General features: G+C 46.4%; 1 protein-coding gene across 4 annotated transcripts in view; it reads left to right on the forward strand.

Moving 5' to 3' along the window:
• Nucleotides 1-23719, forward strand: part of LOC119660867 (fatty acyl-CoA reductase wat-like) — a 216446-nt gene that overhangs the window by 63821 nt on the left and 128906 nt on the right. For all 4 annotated transcript variants that reach the window (XM_038069777.1, XM_038069776.1, XM_038069778.1 and 1 more), the window contains one exon: nucleotides 6877-6946. The gene's annotated coding sequence lies outside the window, so the exon portion shown is untranslated. The remainder of the gene's footprint in view (nucleotides 1-6876; nucleotides 6947-23719) is intronic.

Here is a 23719-nt window from a genome sequence, read left to right on the forward strand (position 1 = left end):
AGATCGGCCAAACAATCACCTTGGAGACGCTTTTGCGAAGAGACTAACTCTCTTGAGGCAACCTCAAAGCTGAAACGGATTCTGGTCAAAGAACGTAGCCAGAAACTGGGTTATTTACAGCCCTCAACCGAGAGACTGGAATCTGGCATGCAAAGTAGTATGACCGGAGCGAGTGAAATGGGCATTTAACTCGTTCCATAGATACAAGTCTGCAGGTCCGGATGGCATCATCCCTGCACTAGTAATAGAAGGAATGGATGCCCTGGGTCTACACATTCGGAATATATATCGTGCATGCCTAGCACACGCTTATATTCCAATTACATGGCGGGATGTGAAGGTGTTGTTCATTCCCAAACCAGGGAAACCCATCTGTACAGACGCAAAATTTTGCGACCGATCAGCCTAACGTCCTTTCTGCTAAAAGGACTAGAAAGACTAGTAGATCGGTTCATAAGGGATACGCACATTCCTAAGTAGCCACTTCACCATAGGCAACACGCCTACCAGAAAGGCAAATCCACGGAGACAGCACTCCATGAACTTACGGCAAAAATTGAAAAGGCGATGTCCGAAAAAGGCGCATTCATGGACATCGAAGGTGCCTTCAATTATGCCTCATTCGCGGCAATTTGTGATGCGGTAAGACAGCATGGAATCGAACCGCTGCTAATCAGTTGGATCCTTCACATGATAGAGTGGACAAAAATCCACATATCGTTCGGCCAGAAGTCTATTGAAGCAGGATGTCTCAGGAGCTGCGCACAGGGAGGGGTTCTCTCTCCACTGTTATGGCTCTTGGTAATGGATACCCTGCTGTGGCTCCTCGAGGACAAAAAAGTCTTCGCCCAAGCATTTGCGGACGACCTAGTTGTAATAATTACCGGCAAGTTTGCGGACACTGTATGTGACCGCTTGAATGCAACTCTGCATGAAATCCACAGCTGGTGCTTCCGCAATGGACTCACGGTGAACGCTAGGAAGACTGGACTAGTTATGTTCACTAGGAACGTCAGGTGGGGCAGCTATACGCTACCCACCTTAGCAGGGGCGGGAATCCAGCTGGCACAAACAGTCAAGTACTTAGGATTACATTTCGACTCCAAGTTAACGTGGAAACATCATATCCAGGAACAATATCAGAAATCCTGCAGACTGCTCTGGTGCTGTAGGAATGCGATAGGTAAGACCTGGGGACTTTCACCCAAACGGATATACTGGATGTATACATCCATAATTAAACCCATTTTGGGAGACAACGTCAGCCGTATTAGACGGTCGCAGAAGGGAGATCTTATGTTGGAACTTAAGAAATCCAAGGATGTAACCGCGGACAAATTCTTAAGCCAAATCGGGAAGACTTTAGGGCAGGAAGCCGACATAAGAGCTAGCAGGCCGGAGATCACTATAATCTGCAAAGATATAGATGAAATCAATCCGAAGGAGGAGGTTCGCGAAGCGTTGGAGAAACAGTTCGATCTTGCCGGACTACAAGAGTCAGTGGTGAAAACGCTAAGGAAAGCCTATGGGGGAACACAAACCGCCATCATCAGCCTACCAGTGGAGAACGCACTCAAACTGTTGGCAGCAGGGAGAGTGAGAATAGGCTGGGTTACGTGTCGCCTTAGGGAACAGGTGGCGTTAAAACGGTGCTTTAGATGCCTTGGCTTTGGTCACATTGCGAAGTCATGCACTAACCCAAATGACAGGTCAAAGCAATGCGGGAGATGCGGAGTGGAAGGCCACATCAGCAAGGACTGCGGAGCTGACCCAAATTGTCTACTGTGCAAAGGAAAGCAGGGTGTGGACCATCGGCACATTGCAGGCAGCAGCAGGTGCCCGGAATACAGGAGAGCCCTTAGCACAAATCGCAGATGAGGTTGATACAAATCAACCTCAACCACTGCGAGGCGGCGCAGGATCTACTCGCGCAAACCATCCGCGAGAAAAACATCGATGTGACCATACTAAGTGAACCATACCGAAACCGCGGTGGTAGCGTTTGGGTCAAAGACCAAACGGGCCAAGCAGCGCTGTGGACTTGTGGAGAACAAGCCTTCCAGGAAATAATGGAGCACCCGGAGGAGGGCTTCATCAAAGTGAAGGTGAAGGGCATCCACATCTACAGCTGCTATGCTCCAGCCAGCGCTACACTCGTCGAGTATGAGCGGATGCTTGCTGCTCTTGTTTTGGATGCAAGAGGACGTTGGCCGATCATAATAGGAGGCGATTTCAATGCGTGGGCTCTTGAATGGGGCAGCCGGATAACTAATGTGAGGGGACGTGTTCTCCTCGAAACATTCGCGGAGCTGGACGTGGTACTGGCGAATGTTGGGTCTTCGTACACTTTCCGGGGAAGGGGCCCGGGGTCTATAGTGGACCTGACATACGTGAGTGTCACTTTAGCCAGTAGAATCGCTTGGCATGTCAGTGAGGACTGTACTCACAGCGACCACCAGGCAATCTGCATAGAGATCAAGGGCGGATCGAGCTCGAAAAAGAGTTTTCGCAGAATGCCGGGTGGTATGCTTGGCTGGACAGTGAAAGCTTTCGAGGGGGACACGTTTTCCGCGGTGCTCAAATCCGACATATCCCTGAATGGTACGGCTGGAGAGAAAGCCACCCAGATCACTCGATGGGTGACGGAAGCATGCGATGCTACTATGCCCAGAAGGCGATTGCTCCCCAGTAGGCAACCCAACTACTGGTGGAACAACGAAATCGCAAGTTTGCGAGCCGCATGTTTTCGGGCAAGGAGGCTTTGCCAGAGGCTCAGGGGAAAACCCGGTGGCGACGGTCGAGAGGAGGCACACAAGCAATTGCGTGGCCGCCTAAAGGAAGCCATTCGGAGGAGCAAAAAGAACTGCTTCAAACAGCTGTGCGACCATGCCGACATAAACCCTTGGGGCGAGGCTTACAGAGTGGTGATGAAAAGGCTGCGGAAATCACCCCAGGTGACCTGTCCGCGCCTCCTGAAACAGATTGTTACCACTCTGTTCCCTCACCACAAAAATAGGGGAAGGCAAATTTTTGTCCAGCCAAATGTCGGCATAATACCGCCTGTAACTGTGGAGGAGCTGCGGGAAATATGTGGTAGGTTCGGTGACAACAAGGCCCCAGGTTTGGATGGCATCCCCAACGGAGCTTTGAAACTGGCAGTGAAGACTAGGTCCGACCTTTTCGTCAACACCTTCGAGGCGTGCCTAAAAGAAGGAATATTCCCTGCCTAGTGGAAAAAGCAAAAGTTGGTGTTGCTTCCAAAGCCTGGCAAGCAACCTGGAAACCCAGCGTCGTATCGTCCTATCTGCCTGTTGGATACAATGGGGAAGATGATGGAGAGAGTCATCTACAGCAGACTCCTGCCCATCATCGAAGCCAGCAATGGTTTGTCGGAACGCCAGTTTGGTTTCGGAAGCGCCCACTCTACGGTGGACGCAATTGGCATGGTGGTAAACCTGGCAAAAGGTGCACTGATTTCTGGCGGCTGCTGTGCCGTGGTGTCGTTGGATGTTAAAAACGCATTCAACTTGGCCAACTGGAATAGAATTAAAGGGGCGTTGGCTGACATAGGTGTCCCCGGATACTTAGCGTTGATACATTACCCAATCTGTGTTCCTCGGATTCCGAAATGGAGTGGGTGGAGGTGGATCCATGCCCATAACGAAGTCAATGCGTCTGTGATCCGAGAGTGTGATATCGTTTGATACTCTCCACTCTCCGATCAGAGCCGTGATGTCAGGAGATGCCACCGTGCTGTCGATGACCTCTCGCCTGACCACGTTGAAGAAAGTGGGTTCATTACCCACATTTAGGATCTGCAAATCGGTTCCTACTAGATACTCCAGTAGTCTCGATCCTCTTGCATTGATGTTCGAACTTCCCCAGCATATGTGGTGAGCGTTGACATCACATCCTGTTGCCCCCCTGCTGTTACCCCCATGCCTCTACTTTTGGCATATTGGATAGCTCTGACGAATGTTCCACTGGGAACGTCTTCTGTGCACCATAGTATCTCTTTATCTCCCTATGAACTTTTTATGGTTAGCTTAGCCGATGTGGTGTCGCCATCACGTAGGTCGTTAACCAAATTAGCCTGGAAGTCTTTGGAGATTACCATGCAGGTGCGGGGTCGACCGCTTCCATTTGCATACAATAGGTCAGCATGTTGGAAGTTTAGGCCCCTGACTACCCCACCAACAACCCACGGTTTTTGTATGAGGTATATAAATGTCTTGTAGCTATTGATCCGACGACTGATAAGTGCAGTCGCCGCTTTAGAATGCTGCAAATTTATTTGGCGCCTCATCTTCGTTTCAGATGAAGATGCCAAAGGCTGCATGTCCCCTTCAATGGTTTTAGGAGCCGACGCTTGTAACGTGACGGTCCCCAGCCCACAGTGGAGCCGGCAGCCCGATTTTTCCCGAACCTTTTTAAAAACGGGTTCGGGAACGTCGATAGTGAGAAAAGTTCCCGGCCTATTGGCTCTCTCTCCTGTTTTGCTGTCTAGCAGCAACCAGGTGGAAGTGTTGTTTTGTACACCAAGTTGTTATGGAACCCCAACACCATTTCGCTCTTCTTCTGGAAGCCAGAGAAAGCACTTTTTGATCAATGGCAGCTCAGAGGCCCTTTTCAAGGTTAGTCGCGCACCCTCCCACACATCGTTAAGGGAGGAGCAGTACTGCCTGAGCCACTCGTTCGTGTCTTCGTCGGCAAAGTTCAGCCGTAACATTTTACGGTATACACCTACCGACTCAAAGCAAAGCTTAATGCCTTGCGCGAACGCAGTCCTTACAGCTAGGAAGAGTTTCCTTTTAAGCTGTTCGCACTGCTCAGTATCGTAGCCGGATGGATTAGAGTCGTCATACAGAACCCATCCATCGGGGTCGATAGCCTTGGCTGCAAATGAAGGCCTAGCCGTTGCCGGCCGAGCCCTCTTTGCTGCCTTTTGTGTCGAAGAGTTAGGATCGTCCGAGGACCGCTGCCACTTCGGTTTCCCCTAAGCCGGAGGTGCCCCAAACGCTCCTTTCCCCTCAACCTTGGCACAGCTCTTGGGTTGTGCGTTGCCCGGAGGCGGGTTTGCCCGAAGGCGGTTTGCCCGAAGGCGGTTTGCCCGAAGGCGGTTTGCCCGAAGGCGGTTTGCCAGGAGGCGGTTTCCCCGAAGGCGGTTTGCTGTCCGTGGACAGGTGCTTACCCATGGGCAATACTTTAGCCTCAGTAGATGGTGCCGATTGGAGCCTGGGGTCAGGATTGCTGACAGAAGCGGCCTGCTTCGGCTCGTTCGTTAAGGACTGGGTGCCAATTGGATTGGTTCCCACTTGAATAAGTGGGGAATCTGAGTCTAGACTCAGGGTTGCCTCTTCTCTCGGCGTTGGATCGTCACGATCGAAGTTTAGCTGTCTTTGCTTAATAGGTTTATGTTTTTGTTTTTTCATAGTTGGCCGCCATGGCCTCAATTTTTCCGGGGAAAGTAAGTCGATCTCGGCAGAGCCCCTTTTTGCCGAGACAAGGCTAGTTGAAACTGGGGGTCGCCTGGTAGCCAGAGTTCACCGTTTACGGCTACATCTTAACCCCTGTGACCATTCAGCCCTCGGCACGATAGTCACCCCTTGGCGTGGGGTTTTGATTACCGCTTGGCTTCAGGTAAGTAATCGTCGAGGGAGCCACATAAACCCTTACTTAATATTCGAAATTTTTTTTGTTTTTAATTTTTATTGAATTAACGTTGAAAAAACTACTAAATACCTGCGGAATAATTGCTCTCTTTCAGGCACGCGTAGCATGCTTAATATGGCATAGAATTACATTTTTTGGGTACTGTTACCTTCTGTTGGCATAGCAGTTTCATTAGCCTTATGTTTTAGAAAATTTCTATACATTCGATTTTTTGAGTTTCTTTGCGCTAAATAGAACATTTGAATCACTTCTCGTCGGCGTGCAACTCGTGAATTTTGTTCGCACTTGCGGCCAACATCTCTAGAGAACCGCCATCTGCAAAAGCTAGTATGGCCTAAGTGCCCTCCGACAATCACTGAAGGGCCACGGACTTTTGGAGCTCAGATCCCACCTTGTATCCACCTAGCTGCTTCATCTCCCGAAGTGGCCAGCAGGGAGTGCGGTCGCCAAGCGTCAGATCTGTCAGCAAGTGATTCAGTTTGGCTGCCTCACTTACTGAGAGGCGCCTGATGAGCTGATCCTTCAGCCAGGCGTAGGAGTACTCGCGCAGCAACTCGACGACGAGCGCGACTGACTCCAAAGCATGATTAAATTTAGCGGCGTTCGTCGTAATGCTCGCAAGATCGAACTGCACTTCCAACTGGAGAAATCACGCTTCCTGGGTTCCGCCGCCAAAACCTTAACCAAAGCGGTGGTTACGGTGGCAAAAGGTCCTGCGACTTCCTTATTTTCATTCGGTACAACTTTATACCAAAAACGATTTTTCGGTTGGGTAGTTTCTGAGAACCGGTCCTTGATACAGTTGACCCTTTTGGAAATGGGTGTGACAAATCGACAGATAGATAGATGGACGGACAGGCAGAAAGTAAATCGATTTTAATAAGGTCTTGTTTTCAACAAGACCTGAAAAATGTATTCCTGGTTGCTCATTCTTCGGCCTTAGCAGCCCTTGGCTAAATAACTTGCGGATGATATTCAATAATTTGCTTGATTAAAAACGTCTCCCGGAGTACTTTCCCGCCTATTTCATCCTTCAGAACCATTTTTGCACTAACATACGCTACCTCGTGTTCTGGATTTCAGGTTAAACTTCGTCTCTATTGTCACCCCTAGATACTTAATAATCAGCTATAAGTTGATGATTTCTTTATTTATTAATAAAAGAAGTTACTTCCTATTTTTCACAAAATTTTTTTTTTACAGATAACGCGTTTCGGGAACCAGTTGTTCCCTCATTCAGTGCGGCATCTGCTAAATTTGTAGAATTTATTCGGTAAGTATTTTTGTATATTTAGTGTTTCAGTTTTTTTTTTCTTTTTAACCTTCAACGAACTGTTGTTGCGATTGTGTATCTTTGGGATAGGGACGAGGTACCTAGCTAGCCCGTGACCCATGTGGTCAATGTATCGGTGCGTTGATAACGTTTAAATGGTTTTCTTGTGTGTGTTTCCCCATCCCATGTGACAAGCCATCAACAACTATGTAATGCCACATACCCGCGACTCCGTAGGCGCACATCAATTCACTGCATCACATACACAACAATAACATCATACTTTATGCACGGAATTGTTTTCCTGCAATTACCGTCGACTGTGGAAGATGCGCAATGATTTTTATCTACCATAAAATTTCGAATGCGCTCGGGAATCTTCTTGGTATGGAGTGGTTTAAGATGATACGAATAGCTGTCTCATTGCAAAGTCTACATAGTGGCTCCTCGGTATGGATGCACATCGGGTGCACGCAACGGCGAGTAAGCGGATATTACTAACTAGTCCCACTTACTCCTTTCTGTCGTCGTCATCGCTAAAGTTAAGTTCAAGCGTGAAGTTATATGCTGGTATTATTTGCATTTCGGATTCAGTAAATATACTTGCCCTAGTCATGCCGAAGGACATTTCATATGTAAAATTACTTCCCACGGTCTGAAGACCTGATCCTCTTCCGACCTCTAGACCCTCTGCTCTGATTAGCCGGCTAATTTCTGCAGTTGCCGCTTTATTATGCTGAAGTGTTATCTGAGGAACATTCAACTTATCTAGGCTCTTTATTGATGCTTTTGGAGATTAGCTGAACGAAATTACTTTCCGCTACCCCCATTTTTGTCCCAATAAAAACCAATGACGCTTCATTCTTCGCTATTGAGACCGACGCTTTGGGTTTCGAGTTTAGTTAGTTCCTGCTTTTGCTGCCTGCATCTAAGATAGATAGGGAGTGGTGTTGGTGAACTGAAGCCCAGTGGAGGGTTCGTACCTCCATTTTACAGATAGAATAGCTTCTCACGGTGTTTCTCCATAAATAACTGCGCAGCGTCAGTAGTTCCGCAGTTCTTGACAAATCCAGCTTGATTCACGGTCATTTCAACGATTTCGCGAATGTGGTTGTCAAAAATTCGTTCAAAAATTTTCCTGGTATAGGAAAGTAACCGGATCGGACGATAATTTGAACATTCTGCTGGACTACCTTTCTTTTCCCATATTGGAACCGGTTAAAGAATTCACTGAGCCACAATGTTGGGCCCCAGCTCTTCGCTTTCCAGAGCCCAGGATTGATGCGGTCAGGTCCTGTTGCTTTCCCTAATTTCGTTCGTTTTATTGCTTCCTCGACTTCAGTTGCGCTGACAGTTGGAACTGCTCCAAATGTCGGCAATGATTCTGAAAGTGGAGGATGTACAAATTCTTCGGTTGAAATCTGCTCGAAATATTCTCACCATCTATCCGTCGCGGCTCGACGATTAGTAAGTATCAAAGTACCGTTCTTGTCATTCACACAACAGTCAGAAGTCAGAAGTCATCCTCAGTGCGTTCGAAATCTCTCTCGCCATCCCGAGTGTCCAGTTTATTGTTAAGATTTTTGTAATGGATAGCTCGGGTGGCAGCTTCCCGGTTGGCATTCTTATAAATTCTATAGCTTGTGGTTGAGCTTTTCCTCTTCACGGACCTTCATTTCAACATCGTCATACCAAAGCCAAGTATTTCGGCTGATGTACCGCTTACCTGGCTTGGTGACCCCGAGAGGTGGCTTGATTCGCATAATGGCAATCAACGGGCGATGTTGAGGTGCGATGGTCTCATAGAAACGGCTTTGCAATCAGTGCGTTTTGCTATTCCTATGATAAAATGTAGGGAGATAAGGCAATCGTCTGATGGGGGTTCATTTCGCGCTCCAAGCCCCTTTCCCCCGTGGCACCTATTACCGTCTACCTTTTTCACCCACATGACCATTAAAGTCGCCGGCAATGATGATATAGTCATAAGCAGGCTCATTGCTGAATGCAATGCCAACACAGTATTGGTAGCCATTTTTACATTCTTCCAGAGCGCAGATATCAATGCGACTTTTCCGAAGGGTTCTTTCGAGTCCCTCGGTCTTTTCAGTTAGGGTGCCAACATTTAGCTTGCAGCCACGTATTTGATTTGCTCGGACTAACTTACCTACGTCCTGACGTCGTTCATGCGTCAAGAACCCCTGTCCATTTCTCGACAGGACCGGGGCCCGTCCTGCCGCGACAACTGAGGTGGACGCCCTAGCACTTTTTCGAGGCTTGTTATTCGATCCGATGATGTTGTTTTTAACAATATTGTATGTATTCGATCCGGAAAACGTTCAGAGGTGGATGCAGATGAACCTGTTTCCTGACATCAGATAAAGGGGCGTAGTTGTCATGGAGGCACAACATCATCGCCGAGTCGACTCACTGCGCGCTTATTTTTACAGAAAAGAGCAGGCGAGTCCTTTGCATGTGGCTGTCTGTACGGCGGACTGACTCCACTTAACTCGAAGGATCAATCTTTAAATTTTCTGGGTGGGGTGAAGTCGGACCAAGAGCGTATTGATGAACGGAAGTCGAAAGCAATGCACGGTAAACACGTGAATTGTGTTTGGCAGCCATTTATCGACTGGCATTTGCTGAACAGATGGCTGTGTGCTGAGGAGCTCTTTGCTGAGACGGGGGGGGGGGGGGTTCGTGCGTGCCTTTCAGGACGGCGTGGTCCCCATCCGAGCTTATAACAAACTCATCATGAAAGAACGGGTGTAGAATGACCAGTGCAGGATGTGTGGTTCAGCGTTAGAGACGTTGGACCATCTCATTTCCGACTGCACTGTTATGGCACCGGTGCAACACAAAACCATCCATCAACCGTTATGAGCCCCAACGAGCACTTGATAGGTCTATTATAGTATGTATTGGGACCGGCAAGTTCTGACTGATCGCCATATTCCACATAGCAAGCTTGACGTACTGTTAGTTGAAAGACGGGTCGCTCCGCGTATATTATTGACTTCGCTATCCCCATAACAGCAACATCGAACAGAAATACGTGGAGAAGAGGGTGAAGTATGAGCCACTGGCTCGGGAAATCAAAGGTATTTGGCGTCTCGAGCGGGTGGTTGTAGTTCCCATAATATTGTCAACTATAGGTATTGTACCTAAATCCCTCACGGCTTCCCTTGATGTCTTCGGACTTTCGTATAGTCTGGTTCAAGCCAGGGCAAAAGTACACCATTCTGCATATGTGCTCGATGTTGCGGGGAGTTCTTGACGGATTCTCCCATTGACCTACTACCGGCCACCACCACCAGCGCCCCTTTAGTTTTTAAGTACGCGGGATCATCCTAGCTTAAATGCTTGGCACTTAATGCTAGTATTAGGTAAAATCCGGCATCTGCGAGATTGTGACAACTCGGAAATAATAATCGTTGGCGCAAGAATCCAATTGAATCAGGGTCTTAAAGTGTGGTAGAGCACTTTATTCGGAACCGTAACGGGACACTACAGGATTACAGCATCCTATAGGAGGCAATGTGGTCAGCATTGTGCTCGGCACAGATTATTACCCTGATTTGACTCAGGTACTCATTCACAGCTGAGTCGACTAATATCCGACGCCAAATCACGATACAAATTCTACGCGACCTTCCGTACGACAGCCTTGTGTTCCAACCACTGAGCTATCCTGACACAGAATTTTCGTATCTAAATAATGTTCATGTCCTCAATTTTTCTTCATTATCTATTCTTAAGAAAATCAATGCAAAAAAAGAACTTCGCTCCATGCTATAAAGAAATGAGTCGGGAAACCGGAAGCTGGACGCTTCAGGTATTATTATTATTATTCTGTTAAGGGAAAGTCGCACCGTGTCCTTGAAGAACTATTGTGCCCCTTTTACTGGTTAGAGTGTACCTATTGATCATAGTATCTCAAGCAGGCCTATAACCGTTAGGAACTTTAGTATGTTCCCTACTTCCAGATCTTTCAGCTTTGCATCTGGTATTAAGTGTTCTCCCAGATGCCTCGACCTACTTTGCACAAATGCCGGACACTGTCCCAGGAAGTGTATAGAGGTTTCGTCATCCCCCTCACAAAACCTACAGGCAGTGCGCGTAGATATCCCTAGCTTCCCTAGGTGATAGTTCAGCCGGCAATGACCAGGGAGAATTCCCACTATGATTCGGAGGTTCTTTTTGGTCAGGTTTAAGCAATCCTTTGTTCGTATGGGTTCGTATCTCCCAATAAGCACCTTGGACGGCTCCATCCCTGGTAGGCCCGCCCAATATAGTTCCCTCAACCGTTCCTCTTCATTTCTTAGATTCATAGCCATGAAACCGTTTTCGATTTCACAGAAGGGTTCTGGCTCGTGTAAAGGTGTCCTTGCTCCCTTCTTGGCTATTTCGTCCGCTGCCTCGTTGCCTTCCAACCCAGCATGGCCTGGAACCCAAAGTATCCAGACCTTGTTGGACGAGCGGAGTGTATTCAATCTCTCAAGGCATTCCCATACCAGTTTAGAGTTTACCTGGTTGGATCTAAGTACCTTGATCGCTGCTTGGCTATCGATGAGAATAGCTACGTTCTGCCCCCTATAGTTCCTTTGCAGATTAAAGGAGACACATTTGTCTATGGCGTATATTTCCACCTGGAATATGCTAGTGTACCTGCCCATTGGCTCAAAGTACATTTTCCTTGGACCAATGATACCGACACCCGCTCCCTCTGCTGTGAGGGATCCGTCCGTGTACCAAGTAGTCAGTTGTTGGTTTAAGCCGTATGTCGCAGCCACGCTCTCCCAGTTTGCCTTGTTACTCCAATGTGTTTCAAACTTCTTATCGAAGTGAAACTTCGTTGTCATGTTATTCCTTGGTATCAATAATTCGGGACACCGCCTAGAAAGAATATCAATCTTCCTTCGATTTAGGCAGCTCTCCGCCTCACTCATACTACCGGCCATCCTGAATATTGCCCTCCTTGCCTGCATCTGTATGTGCAGATGGAGAGGGGTTAATCCCAGAAGTACCTCCAGGGATGCCGTTGGGCATGTCCTCATTGCTCTACTGATACACACGCAGGCCAGCCTTTGGAGCTTATGTAATTCCCTGGCTTGTGTGCTGAGTTCGGTTCTTTCTGCCCCGGTTACCGCTCCATAAGTAATCATTGGCCTTACTATTGCAGTATATATCCAAAGTAGTATCTTCGGGCTGCAACCCCATTTTTTTCCTGCTATGGATCTACAAGTCATCAGAGCCCTCGTGGATTTCCGACTTGTGTCTTCCAGAGTAATTTTTATGGCTCTCAGGTGATCAAGCTTACGCCTCCTGGTGAATGGCACTATGGTGGTTTTGGCTGGGTTGATCCGCAGTCCCACCTTCCTGCACTAGGCACTAGTAACCCTTAGTCCAGTTTGGATTCTATCACATAGGGTATCTTTATATTTGCCCCTACAGATTAAAACAATGTCGTCCGCGTAACCCTGGACCTGTATTCCAGTATTTGTTAGCACGCCCAGGCATTCGTCCACTACCATACTCCACATCAGCGGGATAGTACCCCACCCTGTGGGCAGCCTTGAGTGGTGTTCATGATAATAGAATTCATACCTGTCGGTGCCTCTATTTACCTGCTTTCTAGCATTTTGCCCATCCAGAATGCCAGGGTGTTTCCCACTCCTTTGCGGCTCAGGGCATCTTGTATCTTTGTGTGCGATGTGTTGTCGAATGCTCCTTCGATATCCAAAAACGCGGACAGTGCAATTTCTTTTGTTTCTATGGCATCCCGTAGTACCTCTGTCAGCTGATATAGAGCAGTTTCAGTTGACCGTCCTGCCCGGTAAGCGTGCTGACAGTGATGTAGGGGATTACGCTTTAGAACGTTAGTTCTAATATAGTGGTCTATGACCTTCTCCACCGTCTATGACCTTCTCCACCGTTTTGAGTACGAACGATATTAGACAAATTGGTCTGAAAGCTTTAGGGTGAAAAGGCATGTCCTCTTTTTTACTCGCTTTCGGAATAAAGACCACTTTTGCCCGTCTCCATGCCCTTGGTGTATATCCCAATGCTGTGCTCCCCCTCACCACCCTCAGAAGAGATTCTAAGGTAATTCCGAGTTCTCTCTGGATAAGTGCTGGGAAAATGTCATCTACCCCGTGAGATTTCAGTGGTTTAAAAGTTCCCACTGCCCATCTTAGCCTAGCGTCTGAGCATACCTCTTTTGCTAGTTTCCAGCTCTCCTTCTTTCCCCTTTTATTCGTTGTTGGGGTGTCGAGACAGAATGTTGTCGCCTGCCACCGTGGGGTAGGACCCCGGGAAATAAGTTCTGAGAAGCAGGTGTACCATGTCCTCCTCATTCTCGGTAAATTTCCCCGTTTTTGGCTATAGCCTTCTACAGCCTGGTTGCTTCTGTGATCTGTTCGATCCCTTCGCAGAATTCCCTGGAGCTGTTCCGTTTCGCTTCCCTGATCGCGTTGCTATACGTAGTCAGCGCATTTTTATAACTTTGCCAGTCCCTGGTTTGTTTTGCCCGGTTGAAGAGTTTTCGTGCCTCTGTTCTCATTCTGGCCATTCTGACTGTCTTAGCCAGACAGCTGGCCTCATATGCGTCAATGACGATTGTGTTGAGGTTCTCCACCACCGTTTCTAATTCCAGTTCGCTCCTGATGTCACCGCCCCCTTGAAGGTGGGCAATGTTGTTGTTCAAGTGCGTTGCGTAGGATTCGCAATCCGTTCTACTGGGATTCCTTGTTATTCTTTCTATTTCGGAGTTACCCTCAATGTCGAATCTGATTATCCTGTGATCAGACATAAAGGGTTCATCCGACACCCTCCAATTCCTGACCATTCCGTTCATTAGGGTATTTTCTAGAGTTCAGGTATAAAAGGTTTTATATATTTCTTTTATAGAAACAGGACATAATATATGCCTGTGCCATAGCCTACATTGCTGCATGATTCTAGGATGAACTTAAGGGGGTTTTGCAATTAGTTACTAAAAATTACAGTAATTTACTATTATTACCTTCTGGGAATGGGAAATAATCGTTTTCGACCTCCTTAGGAATGTACTAACTGAGGGCTTTCATTTGATACCCGAGATGCATATATTTGGTGGAAACATGCATGCGTGTACGAAGATCCCCTTAAATTTTTGTTTAATTAATTTGTGTAATCGGCTAGATCTGCGGGCATTTTCGCACTTTCTTGTTTTCAGGTGAATGCACAATCTTGTTTAGACAAATTGTTCGCTCCTTCACAATTGTTTCTCAGTCCTTTCGTCTCATATTGCAATACCTTAATTATTAGCTTACAATGCTTCAATTCTGTCGTTTCATGATGGTAACACTAAATGCACTACAACGCAATGTCGACTCACTGCGCACCACAATGTTTTGGTAGGTACTGTTACCTGGTAATACTTCAAGAGAAAATGCATAGAAACGCTTCCTTTTTTGGTGTGTAATGATGTCGTTTATTTTGTGTTTTGGTTTTTTCTTTGTAACAATGGAGTGAAGTTGAAGCGCTTACTTTTCATTTTATTTCTAAAGAACATGTAATGAAGGAAAATTGAGGACATGAACTGAATATTGTCTTTTTTATTTACTTATGAAAATTCTAACCTAATCACCGAAAAGGTAAGCAGACGAATGCTTTTTTGACAAACTCAAATACGAAACATACACGGACTGAGACTTCGCAATATAGTGAAAGTTATTGGAAAAATCTCTCATCTGCATGACGGCAAATATTGGGATTTTTCGGACCATGCCTCCGTACCATGACATATCCATATGAAGTGCAAAAAATGTGTTACATTTTGCTATATTGTGGAAGTTCAATTCACGAAATATTTATGTTTGAATATATTCATAGCCATCGTGTTTGTCTTGCATATCATCTGTTATTTGTTAAGTCAAAATTGTTACCCAATCATTTTATTTTAATTTGTAAATTACATACACACATACACAGACAATCGACGGGGCTAGTTTGTTCAATATCCATTATGGAAAAAACACGAACAAGCAACAAGTCGGAAACCGGAAGCTCGGCGCTTCAGGTATGAAAGGTTTTGTTGATCTTTCATGTAATAATATTCGGGTACACAACGGCTTCATTTACACATAGCTCGTAGAGTATATATGCTGATTATACCCTCCCATTTTGTCTCTTATGGAGTACCAGTAAATTTAAAAAATATATTAATCTGGGGTAGTTAGGTAGGTATCAGTGGCCGCTCCGAGGAGCCCAATTAACGCTTTGGTGCGCCGTTTTGATGCCACAAACTCCTAAGGCCGTGACTGTTGTTATGGGAGCAGCCGGCTCGGATCTTCAGAGCCAGGCTGTAGCATTCACGAAGGAAAGCAGCTCTCCCACCCTGCAGCTAGAAATCTCTCTGAGGTCCCCAAAGAATGGTTTACCCAGTGTAAGCAGCTTGACTCTAGCCAGTGCTGGGCAATCGCAGAGAAAGTGCATGAGGGTTTCCCTTCCTTTTCTGCAGCTTCGGCAATGTGAGTTGTAGGGTATGCCGAGCCTAGCGGCATGGTCCTCTATGGGCCAGTGCCCTGTGCAGACCGCCGTAATCTTGAATGCATTTGCACGCGTCTCGCACAGGAGCTATCGTGATCACGCGATGTTATAAGCGGGCCAAATTCTCCTTGACTTGGCACAGCTTGTAAGCCTTCGCCATCTCAGGCCCGCGGCTGCCATGTAGTGCGAGTAGACTCGGCCCCCCACAGCTGCCAGCGGAACACCGACCGTATTCGCCGAGGGACTGCCAAGAGCAGAGCCTTGCCTGGTTAATCCGTCAGCCCGTTCATTCCCCTCTATGTTCCTATGCCCGGGAACCCAGAGGAGAGTTACCTTGAGCATGCCACCCAGACGGTTAAGCGCGTCTCTGCACTGCCCCACCAGCCGGGAAGATGTCGTCGTTGAGTACAAGGCCTTGCCATAAAGGCTTGCTGTCGGTCAGAATGGCTTTGTTACGCTTGGGGCTCGAATCACGCTCCAGCCAACGACAGACTTCCAATATCGCCAGTACTTCCGCCTGGAATACACTGGCGAAACCTAGGAGACCATACGACTTGGGTACATCGTGTGTATTCGAGAAAACCCCCACGCCGACTCCATAGGCCATCTTTGATCCGTCCTTAAAAAATGCTCTATCATAGTCTTGCAACACAGCACCTTGGGAGGTCCACAGCAAAGTTACCATCGTGAAGTTCAGCTTGCGTATTGGGGATGTCCAGATTTCCCGAGGTATTTCATCTAGGATGTTGCTGTGGCCGTAGGACTTCGCTGCCCAGCATCCGGAATCACGAAGTCTGACTGTCTAGGGGGAGGAGATGCAGCAGTACATTGAGAGTATATATATAATATACTATTATTAACTTTATTTGAGCAGATATAAGTATAAGTTATCAACTTTGTCGGGGCGGTCTAAATTTTTGTACGGAATATAGTCTTGTGGGATATTAAATGAAAGAGCTCAATTAGTACTTCCCGAAGTTGAAATTTCAACATTAGTTACGAAGTACGGAGGCTGGAAAGTGATCACTCCTTTTTTTTTCTAGCTACTTAGAGCAACTGCCCAAACGGAAAATCTGAAGAAAAACCATAAAATTGCATGTCAATATTTGTTCGAATGAAATCATTAACAGTATATTATTATTTTTCCTGGAAATTCAATGGGACCCTCCTTGAGTTTATCGTAGAATTTCAGTAACATAGGCTATAATAAAAAATGATAGCTTAAGGTTGATGAATTGGGCCTTCATATTTCTTGGCTTGGAAACCCTTAAGAGACGCCACTGTATGAAGCGGCAGCCTACTGAAACCACGCCATTGATCCGCCCATATCCGCGCATGATCATCGTGAAGTATCACTTCACAGGAGAGGTTTTGGTATGATATATACTAGCACGTTCATGTGTCAGTTCCTGGAGAATTGCCACCCCCAAATTTACTTCCGTTCATCGTCAAACCAGCCGTTCCGACTCCTTTTGCGGCTGGGGCCAAGTATGTTTCTGGTTGTGAAGATCATTTGTTGATGCTTCATCTCCAGGTCCTCAGTTGACTGCGGTCATTGTGGCATCCATTTCCCTCTTATACGTGTCGCGGAGGGCTGTGTTGTGGATGGCTTCAGCGTTAACTCTCACCTGATTGTCAGAGCGGATTCTGGATGGTGTCGTAATTCGAGCTCGGAGCACCATGCCAACGAGATAGTGAGAGTCTATATTGGCCCCCCCCCCTGTATGTTCTGACATTCATCAAGGCTGAGAGATGGCGGTGTTCAATCAACACGTGGTCAATTTGGTTGAAAGTGGTCCCGTCTGGAGAGACCCATGTATGTTTCTGGACCGCTTTCCGCGCAAACCGGGTACTTCCAACAACCATTCCGTGTGACACTGCCAATTGGATCATCCGCAGTCCGTTATCAATTGTATTTTGGTGTAAGCTATAGGAGCCAACGTATCGCCTGAATATGGGCTCCTTCCCTACTTAGCTGTTTAAGTCCCTAAGTATGATTTTGATATCATATCTGGGACAGTCTTCGAGGGTTCGTTCTACTGCCTCGTAGAAGGTATCCTTGTCCGACTCTGCAGTCTCCTCTGTAGGGGCGTGAACGTTAATGAGGCTTATATTCCTAGATTTGCCTCGCAAGCGGAGAATGCATAGCCGTTTGCTTATGTTTTCAAAGCCGATAATAGTAGGTTTCATTTTTGGCTGACTAAGAAACCTACTCCAAGCACAAGGTTTACTGGACGGCCACTATAATATATGGTGTAGCGGCTCTTTTCCAGGAAACAGGTCCCTCTCCAACGCATCTCCTGTAACGCTGTTACATCAGCCCTATATTGGGACAGGGTATCGGCTAGCTGCTCATCAGCTTCATTTCTATACAGGGAGCGCACGTTCCATGAGGAAATGCGCAAATCGTTCTTCCTTTGTCGTTGCCGGGTTCGTCGTTGTATAATCCGTCCAGTCCGAGGCTCCTGTTGTGGCTTCGTAACAAGTTGTTTTCCGTGTCGGGTTGTCAGCCCTACCCAACCCCCAACCTGGAGGACCAGTTGGTACAATTTGTCCCGTTTTTAGGCGCGGGAGACTCACCTTCATCCTTCTCCGTCTGCAGCTTTTCGTTATGAAAGAGCTCCCAGTGGTCACCACGTGGAGGTGGAGATAGGATTTGGTAGTAGAGCTGTTGGTGTTGGTTCAGCAGGCATTTTCCAGGTTTTATGTTCCATCATGGGTACCAATCTACGTTTCGCCCTGGGGCCTATACTACCCTTTGATCAACGAAACGGAAGAATGCCGCATACCGAGTAATGTTGCATTCTCAAAGAACGCAGGCACGCGCAGAAACTTATCACGAACTCCGTCGAGCGTCGGAGGTCGAGGTAGTCAATGAAAATTATACCATTTGCATCCCAGAATACGGACGCCATCACTTTGCCGGCCGACTGTTGTGTTTTTGGACGCTTCGGGCGATTTTCACCGGTCGTACGCCATTCAGCTGACTACCGACTTGACTCCGGAGTGAAATGGTGAATCCATGTTCTGTCCACTGTCACATATCGATGCAAAAAATCCTGTTTATTGCGAATAAACAGTGCCAAACAGCTCTCCGAATCATTGATACGTTGTTGCTTTTGTTTCATTGTGAGCAAACGCGGCAGCCATTTGGAAAAAACCTTTTTCATAGCCAATTTTTGGTGCAAAATAGTAAATGCACTACCAGTTGATATGTTCACCATCTTAGCTATCTCGCGCACTTTGATTTTGCGGTGACCCATCACGATTTTCAATACTTGCTTGGTGTTTTCGGAAGTTACTGCCTCATTTGGTTTCGCATTATTTGTATCAGCACGACCGCGTTTCAAGTCAGCATACCACCGACAAATGGTTGTTTTCGACGGAGTAGAGTCCGGATAACGTTTTTCAAGCCATTGCTGAGCTTGAACAGTGTTTTTTTCCATTAGAAAACAATGTTTTATCAACACACGAAACTCGTTTTGGTTCATTTTTTCACGATTGCAAAGGTAGTGTCACTTTAACCACTATAGCTTTCTTGGTTATGCTTCGAATTACATCAAATTTTGACACATCTTATCTGAAGATTGGTACTTCTGAACCTTGGTATATTAATGGCATTATTAGCGCCATCTCTACGCTAGTCCCCGGACTTATTGAACGATGTGTTATACATACTGAAATCTGAAGTTCCGGTTTTGAATTATTTGTTCATTGCAAAAAAAGTTATGTATGTCTATGGGTCGGGGAGAAGACCCAGTTCCAGGACACTTACATTATAAAAGTCCACTGTACTCGCCGCCCCCCAAATGTAATATTCGTTAACGTGGATTTCGGTACCTTGTTATAGAATGGACACGTAACATCCTCTTAGATTCCCATTTCGAGCATGTATCCAGTTGGTGGAACATGACAAAATTGGTAGCTATCGTTGTAGGTTGTTATGTACCTGTTCTTTGAGCGCCCATATGTCGGGCTACCTCTGTCCTGGATGAGACCGCAAGTCGTCTCTTTTTAGAAAAGTTGGGCGCCTAACCCAAAAAAGGGATCCCTGGACCAAAAAAGTGGGAGGAAGCTTTTTTTTCAATTGGTCCAGTCCGTCATCGGGTTGATGATATACTTAGGATTCCCTAAACAACTGAAGTGACTGAAGTGCTGTGACCAGTTAGCACTGATCTGATGGCAGAATTTGGCCTCCATATATGATTCCTTCCGCTTTTTCCGTTCAAGGTTCCGGAAATTTGGATAGGTTCAGTCCATAGTTTTCCTAAGGCGAGGATCTTCCATACAGCGACTCGCTAAACTATGTACTATTGTCTGGACATAAATCCATTGTGGAAAATCCTACTAAATATGTTTCAGTTTGAATTGTTTTTTAGCTAGTCAAACCACCAACCAAAAACCAAAAACACACTGTAAAGTTTCCATATATGATATATATGCCTGAATTCTGATCTTTCCGCCCGATTCTGTTCTACAGGCAGGTGGGCGATACCCATACCTTTTTAACTTTCTTTATTTCGTGTCACCGTATGCTCGTTAGAGGCAGAAGAGAATCTCGCTTCATGTGTTTCTTTTCTGCCCCTAACTCATGGCACACTTTTCTCGCCGGTCCTCCACTCCCGTGGCGAGCTCCGCAAAGTGGATAGATCCGCGCCATCTATTCGTTCGCATTCACAACATTCGAAATAAATTTCAAATGCTGCGAATCCTGCCGCGCCACACCTTCATGCAAGGACTGGGTATCCGACATCCTGCCTAGCTTGGTGTTCACGAAGGAAATTAATCTTTAGCGTTTTCGAACCGGTAGAAGCTGGCTCTGGTGTGAAATATTTTAAAGCGTTAGCCGAATCTGATATTCTGGTCTTACGATTTTTACGGTAATAGGTTATAGAGATCGAGCACAAAAGGATAAATCAATCCTTGTACGTGTTACTTTATCTTTTCACAGCAGGAGACATGCATCGGCAAGACTGATCTTGGATGTATCTACTTATTTCCTCCTCAGTTCCTAGGAAAGCAAACATCCATCAATTATCGAGAATGTTGCGCTTGTTTGCTTCTACTAAGCTTTGTATAGAAGAATTTGGTAGCATCTTTCGTTCAGTGCTTCCATTAAGATCCATTATAATTAATCCGAAATGAATCTTTAAGGAAGCTCTGCCTCTGGTCCCCGCTGGAATGTGCGAAGCCCTAAAACGCCTGTGCAACATCTATTGTAATGACAGATGCAGCCACGTGCCGGCAACAACTCGCAACCTCGTGGGCGCACACCAATGCACTGCATCATATACGCGCCACTAACACCAGCCTTTATGCGTGGCATTTTGGTTGCGTAACTCCCGTCGCGGTTGAAATGTGCAAGACTTTTCTTTCTCCATAAAATTTCAAAGAATGTGCTGCTACATTTGCAGTTTCGTTAGGCTAATGATATTATCTGTTCAAGAAATGGTGGAATTCAGATGATAAATAATAATAGATTGCTGCACTAATATAATTAGCTTGCCTTCGAGAATCAATATTTTTTTCCGGTGGGAAAACCCCTGACTGAAAGGATTTTGTGTAAGAATCTAAATACATGCAAATTAGAATAATTCCGCCAAAGCAAGAACCGGACTTAAAACTAATAAACCGCAAGAACTTCAATATCGAAAATATAGACACTAATTTCCATGGAAATTTCTAATCTTTGAACTGGAAAAGATGAAAATTATTTGTGCAAATAATATACATATGTATTTCCAAGTCACATTCAATCCACATCGAAATGTGATTCTATGGAACACATTGACTGCACATGATTTACACAAAAAAAGAGGATAGACAACAAATGAAAAATATAATTTTTTTTTTGCATTTGGGACTTACATACAGTCAACCAAAAAGCTGGACAGTTACACCAATGCACTTTGTAGTCAAATAATAAAAACAAAATAAATTTATGCCAACAATTGGGTAAACTAGTATTTGGTGTGGTGACCATTAGCTTTCAAAACTGCGAGAAGTCTTCCTTTCATCGACCCTACAAGTTGTTCGGTGACCTTCGCAGGAATAGAACTCCAGACATCCTTCGTAGCTCCTTTTCAACGTGTGCCCACAACTGGTCTATCGGATTTAAATCCGGGATCTGAGGTGGATGACATGATAAAGCCTCCTATGCCTTTCGCAGTTTGCTCTGGATAGATACGACCATGGAGTTGATCGCATCCCAGTCTTCCTGACATGTTAGCATTCTTCGCACCAGATTCTCTGGCACAAGCACCTCTCCTAGAGTCTCCTCTAGGCTCTTCCTTTCCTCCACAAAACTTGGACAGTGGAAGAATACATGCTCTGGGTCCTCTGGGACTCCATCGCAGTTTGGACAATGAGGTGAGGTATCCAGTTTAAACCTGAACAGGTACTGGCGATATCCTCCATGCCCCGTGAGAAACTGAGTAAGATTATAATTAATCTCACCGTGCCGTCTCTCCAACCACTCCTTGATGGCAGGGATCAGCCTGTGTGTCCATCGACCCTTTCCCGAGCGTTCCCAATGCTCTTGCCATCTATTTAATGATCTCTCCCTTTCGGCGTTCTTCGTCTGCGATAAAGGAGAGACAGACTTCGCATTATATATATTCGTCATCTCATCTGCCAGGATGTCAATGGACATCATTCCAGAGATGACAAATGCTGCATCATCTGAGACTGTCCTGAATGCTGAGCACACCTTTAGGGCTGTTCTTCTGTAGACTGAACTCAGTTTGCTAGCGTTAAATGTAACCTGCAATGCCTTTTCCCTAAACTGGAGCTGCATAGAGCAGAATCGAACTCACTACCCTGGCTATAAGGAACCTGGAAGCATGCCGTGGCCCTCCCACGTTCGGCATCATTCTTGCCAAGGCCACACTCGCAGTGGATGCTTTGTCATAGATATACTGCACGTGTAGCTTATAGCTAAGATTCCCATCTGTCATCACTCCCAAGTATTTGATGGCAGGCTTAGAAGTGATCATGTGATTCCCAATTTGAATACGGGCAAAATTTCTTTTACGGCGCTTGGTGATGAGGACCGCTTCTGTTCTTTCCTCTGCAAGTGTGAGACTAGAACTCTCTAGCCAACCCTTAACAGCATTGATCGCTTCGCATGAGTATAACTCAGTATCTTCGAGATGCTTTGCGACAACAACCAGCACTATATCACCCGTGTAACCCACCACCGTGGCTTCCTCCGGAAGGGGAAGATTAAGAACATCGTTGTATATGATATTCCACAGCAGTGGGCCCAGTGGGTGGCCCTGTGGGACACCCGCGGAGATAACCTACTCCTGGGGTCCGTCATCGGTGTCATACCAAAGCCTCCGTTCTTGTAAATAGCTGTTGACAATAGCTGCAAGATAAGCAGGAATACCAATCTTCGCCAGAGATTCCTGTATTAGATTCCAATTGGTTGAATTGAATGCATTTCTCACATCCAAAGTGAATACTATGCAATATTTGCTAGAACTGCCCTTTCCGTGGATTGCATCTTCGGCCATGCCAGTAACCATTTTGATAGCATCAACGGTTGATCTGGCTTTACGGAACCTATACTGCCGATCTGAGAGATCTCCCTGGCTCTCAACGACCGGGAGTAATCTATTATAGATTACTCACTCTAGCATTTTGCCCACAGTTTCCAAAAGACAAATAGGTCTGTACGAGGTTGGCTCACCTGGAGGTTTGGCAGCCTTAGGCAGTAGCACCAACTTCTGTCGTTTCCATGATGCAGGAAATATCTCCTCCGACATGCACGCTTCGAACAACTCAGAGAATATGTGCGGTCTGGATTTCACGGCAAGCTTAAGGGCCTTATTCGGCACGCCATCCAGACCCGGAGCTTTGTTATCTCCTATCCTAGCGCAGATCTTCAGCCGCTCGTCACTGGTGACTGGCGATATTGCCGTCACATTCAGACGTTGCTAAAAGCTGTCTGTGCCCTCCTTTTGCGGTTGGAACAACCCCTGGATCATTTTTAACAAGAGTGAAGGACACGTGATCTGGGGAGATGATTGGACTCTGAATCGCCCCATCGCGATTCTATAGGCGGTCCCCCACAGGTTTATGTCCGCTTCTCAACAGAGCTCCTTAAAGCATTCCTTCTGGCTCTGTTGGATGGCGAGGTTGTGGGTTTTTCGGGCTTCCTTACAGGCGCGCTCTTTCTGCCCCTGGTCGTTTCTGCCTACCGCTCTTTGAGCCGCTCTTCTGGCTCGTTGACAGGCGGAT

This window comes from Hermetia illucens, chromosome 7, assembly GCF_905115235.1.
Source record: "Hermetia illucens chromosome 7, iHerIll2.2.curated.20191125, whole genome shotgun sequence".
Taxonomy (NCBI): Eukaryota; Metazoa; Arthropoda; class Insecta; order Diptera; family Stratiomyidae; genus Hermetia; species Hermetia illucens.